We start from the raw sequence: 5476 nt of genomic DNA, 5'->3' as shown, positions 1-5476 counted from the left end.
GGGATCACGACAAATACCTGGAGAATTCCCATGGGGTGCCCGCAGTGCTCAAGTGGGAACTGGAAGGTGGGGAGAGGGGAGCTATCCCAGGGAAAGCCTCCGCAAGGAGATGAGGTTTCAGAAGGGCTTTGAAGGTGAAGAAATGTTATGAAAACAGGATCGATGTTTTCAAAGCCATATATTGGGCAGTGGACTCTGTATCTTATAGACTTTTAGACTGTGAGCCCACTTTTAGACTGTGAGCCCACTGTTGGGTAGGGACTGTCTCTATATGTTGCCAGTTTGTACTTCCCAAGCGCTTAGTACAGTGCTCTGCACATAGTAAGCGCTCAATAAATACGATTGATGATGAATCCAGCGATCCGAGTTCAAATCTCATCGGGACCTTGAATTTTCCCCCTCGTGCCCCTCTCCACCCCCATCTTACCTCCTTCCCTTCCCCACAGCACCTGTATATATGTATATATGTTTGTACATATATGTTACTCTATTTATTTATTTATTTTACTTGTACATGTCTATTCTATTTATTTTATTTTGTTTGGTTTTGTTCTCTGTCTCCCCCTTTTAGACTATGAGCCCACTGTTGGGTAGGGACTGTCTCTATATGTTGCCAACTTGGACTTCCCAAGCGCTTAGTACAGTGCTCTGCACACAGTAAGCGCTCAATAAATACGATTGATGATGATGATGATGATGATGATGATATTATTTTCCTGTCTCTGAGCCTACCTTAAGGAATTCCAGTGTCAGCCCATCCTCCTCAGATTGCAAATATTTATGGTATTTGTTAAGCCCTTACTATGTACCAAGCACATAGCGAAGCAGCGTGGCTCAGTGGAAAGAGCCCGGGCTTTGGAGTCAGAGGTCATGTGTTCAAATCCCGGCTCCGCCAATTGTCAGCTGTGTGACTTTGGGCAAGTCACTTAACTTCTCTGGGCCTCAGTTACCCCATCTGTAAAATGGGGGTTAAGACTGTGAGCCCCAAGTGGGACAACCTGATGACCTTGTATCTACCCCAGCGCTTAGAACAGTGCTTGGCACTGTATATATGTATATATGGTTGTACATATTTGTTACTCTATTTATTTATTTTACTTGTACATATCTATTCTATTTATTTTATTTTGTTAGTATGTTTGGTTTTGTTCTCTATCTCCCCCTTTTAGACTGTGAGCCCACTGTTGGGTAGGGACTGTCTCTATATGTTGCCAACTTGGACTTCCCAAGCGCTTAGTACAGTGCTCTGCACACAGTAAGCGCTCAATAAATACGATTGATGATGATGATGATGGCACATAGTAAGCGCTTAAATACCAACATTATTATTATTATTATTATTCTCTGGGCCTCAGTTACCTCATCTGTAAAATGGGGGTGAAGACTGTGAGCCCCCTGTGGGACAACCTGATCACTCTGTAACCTCCCCAGCGCTTAGAACAGTGCTTTGCACATAGTAAGTGCTTAATAAATGCCATTAAAAAAAAAGCACAGTCCTAAGCACTGGGGTCGATACAAGGTAATCAGGTTGGACACAGTCCATGTCCCATGGGGAGCTCAAAGTCTTAATCCCCATTTCACAGATGAAGCAACTGAGACACAGAGAAGTTGAGTGACTTGCCCAAGGACACACAGCAGACAAGTGGTCAAGCCATGATTAGAACCCAGGCCCTTCTGACTCCCAGCCAGTGCTCTATCCTCTAGGCTACACTGCTTCAGCATTTCTGCAGAGTTTCCATTCCCCAGCCTTGATTCCCCAACCCTTGACCCACTACTACTACTACTAATAATAATTGGCATTTGTTAAGCGCTCACTATGTGCAAAGCACTGTTCTAAGCACTGGGGAGGATACAGGGTGATCAGGTTGCCCCACGTGGGGCTCACAGTCTTCATCCCCGTTTTACAGATGAGGGAACTGAGGCTCAGAGAAGTTAAGTGACTTGCCCAAGATCACACAGCAGACGTAGCGGAGCCAGGATTCGAACCCATGAATTGAACCCTAGTAGGGATTTGAACCCTACTATCCTGGGGAACCTCAGGGCAGCTCCTCATAGACCAGGCAGTAGCTAATAATCGTACTCCCAGGCCAAACCCACCAGAGGACATGATCTCACGGGAAAAAAATACTCCCTGGGCAACCTCAAACTAACTCCTTTGAGTCCTATCAATTAATCAGTGATATTTATTGAGCACTTACTGTGTGCAGAGCACTGTGCTAAGTACTTGGGAGAGTACAATACATCAGAGTTGGTAAATACATACCCTGCCCAGAATGAGCTTCCCTTCCCAGACTGAGCCCCCTCCTTCCTCTCCCCCTCCTCCCCCTCTCCATCCTCCCCACCTTACCTCCTTCCCTTCCCCACAGCACCTGTATATATGTTTGTACGTATTTATTACTCTATTTATTTATTTTACTTGTACATATTTATTCTATTTATTTTATTCTGTTAATATGTTTTGTTTTGTTTTCTGTCTCCCCCTTCTAAACTGTGAGCCCACTGTTGGGTAGGAACCGTCTCTATATGTTGCCAGCTTGTACTTCCCAAGCGCTCAGTACAGTGCTCTGCACACAGTAAGCGCTCAATAAATATGATTGAATGAATGAATGAGCTTACAGTCTAGAGCTTATAGTCTGCTGCTTAGTCCTACTGTGATGTATCATAACAAACTACAGCAGTAAGAAAGCCTTCTAATTAACATTTGGGGTTTTAAGACACAGAAGAGTCCCCAAACTCTTGCATCTTGCAGTAATTAACTCAGACATGGCAATAATAAGAGGTAAATCACTATTAAGCATGATGTCATCCCATCGTTACTCTCATCTAGCATCATCGCTAAGCGTAACTAAGGGCATTGGCAATACAATTCATAGATGACTAAGAGACGATCTTTCTGATTATAGTCATCCTACAACATAAAGCATATTCATCCTATTTACAATTCTGCCATCCAAACCTGTCAATGTATTCATATTTCATATGTTCTGACTTGACTGTCATTCTTGTTGGGACCAATGACCTGCCTGGGCTTTGGGGATTTTCAAGGGGCTTTCCTGTAATCATCATTTCTCTGTGTCTATTGCTATAGCCAGGATCAGACCATCTCATTCTTTCTTTTATTCACTCAATAGTATTTATTGAATGCTCTCCTGCCACAGGCAGGAAAATGCCTGGGGAGTGGAGCCCCTGGGTGTGGAGTGTTGAGGGGTGGGACTTCTGGGGATCGGTGACATCAATCAATGGTATTTATGGAGCACTTACTATGTGCAGAGCACTGTGCTGAGTGCTTGGGAGAGTGCAATACAAAAGAATTAAAGGACAGGTTTCCTGTCCATAACGAGTTTACAGTCTAAAGGCATCACTAAGAGGTGTGAATATGGTCCAAGACTGAACTCCTTGTCTTCCCTCCCAAACCCTGCCCTCTCCCTGACTTTCCCATCTCTGTTGACGGCACTACCAGCCTTCCCGTCTCACAAGCCCGCAACCTTGGTGTCATCCTCGACTCCGCTGTCTCATTCACCCCTCACATCCAAGCCGTCACCAAAACCTGCCGGTCTCAGCTCCGCAACATTGCCGAGATCCGCCCTTTCCTCTCCATCCATACCGCTACCCTGCTCATTCGAGCTCTCATCCTATCCCGTCTGGACTACTGCATCAGCCTTCTCTCTGATCTCCCATCCTCGTGTCTCTCCCCACTTCAATCCATACTTCATGCTGCTGCCCGGATTGTCTTTGTCCAGAAACGCTCTGGGCATGTTACTCCCCTCCTCAAAAATCTCCAGTAGCTACCAATCAACCTACACATCAGGCGAAAACTTCTAATTCTCAGCTTCAAAGGTCTCCATCACCTCACCCCCTCCTACCTCACCTCCCTTCTCTCCTTCTACAGCCCAGCCCGCACCCTCCGCTCCTCCGCCGCTAATCTCCTCACCGTGCCTCGTTCTCGCCTGTCCCGCCATCGACCCCCGGCCCACATCATCCCCCGGGCCTGGAATGCCCTCCCTCTGCCCATCCGCCAAGCTAGCTCTCTTCCTCCCTTCAAGGCCCTACTGAGAGCTCACCTCCTCCAGGAGGCCTTCCCAGACTGAGCCCCTTCCTTCCTCTCCCCCCTCGTCCCCCTCTCCATCCCCCCATCTTACCTCCTTCCCTTCCCCACAGCACCTGTATATATGTATATATGTTTGTACATATTTATTACTCTATTTATTTATTTATTTTACTTGTACATATCTATTCTATTTATTTTATTTTGTTAGTATGTTCGGTTTTGTTCTCTGTCTCCCCCTTTTAGACTGTGAGCCCACTGTTGGGTAGGGACTGTCTCTATATGTTGCCAACTTGTACTTCCCAAGCGCTTAGTACAGTGCTGTGCACACAGTAAGCGCTCAAAAAATACGATTGATTGATATGGTCCAAGAGGAGGCTCTTTCTCCCTTTCTGAAAAAGCGCAGAAAGTATCACTTCCCCCACCCACAAGGCATAGGCCTAGATGCTTTCTGGGGGAGACCAACCAGGTCCACCCTGCTGAATTTTATGTGAGCTCATCTCTGATAACCTAGCCCTTTAATTCCTTCCTACTCAAACCACAGACCTTCTTCTTGGTTCTCTTTCACTGTACTCTCCCGACCACTTAGTACAGTGCTGGGCACACAGTAAGCACTCAATAATGGTTGAATGAATGAATGGACTTTTGTGCTTTGGCCTGAACATCCTCAGAGCCCCTCCACCTGCGCTGACCGGCTTTCCTTTGGAAGCCAATGCTGCCCTTTCCTACGATTTAAATCCTGGTTTGAAACATGCATACATTATTTATAATAACACCATGACATAATGGCAACATGAATTATTTGTATGTTTTCCAAATTGTACTGGGCAACCCTGTCAGTTTCTCCAGCTATCACAATGCCGAAAAGCCTCCGTAATAAATACTATTATCTTTGTAAATAGCACCGCTGTGGAACTGAAACAGCCCCTGCAAAGCAACTCTCTACCAGGTCATTATGCAAACAAAGTGCAGAAACACATTTCATAAACGTAACGCATTATTTAATTGAGGGTACCTCTTCACCAGGTTGTCCTTTCAATGTCTCATTGTCCAGGGGCAACTCTCATCAGAGGACTCAATCAGGGAGAGAGGTATGGGCCCTGAATCCATCTTGGGAGCAGAATTCCACAAGGAAAAGCAAAGTCAATTCACTTTGCCTTCCAACCGCCTACAAGAGGCACAAGTCTTCCAGAAGAACAGGGAGGAATTCCCCACATAATGTTCGGGAAGTCACATGAAGACCATCAGGAGATTATAGGACTACTGTTTTCAAGCCCTGAGGGGGAAAAAAGATGTCTGCTTTTTCTGTTTTCGTTTTTTTTTTCAAACCAATGCTTGTGCTGTTTCAATTTGCAGACTATATGGGTCAGATAGTTACCGTCTGAACTGATTAACCTGGAAAGAAACAGTGTTGTTTTTTGAATGCCTCCA

This window comes from Tachyglossus aculeatus, chromosome 4 (assembly GCF_015852505.1).
Source record: "Tachyglossus aculeatus isolate mTacAcu1 chromosome 4, mTacAcu1.pri, whole genome shotgun sequence".
In the NCBI taxonomy this organism is placed as follows: Eukaryota; Metazoa; Chordata; class Mammalia; order Monotremata; family Tachyglossidae; genus Tachyglossus; species Tachyglossus aculeatus.
This window is presented reverse-complemented; position numbering follows the sequence as displayed.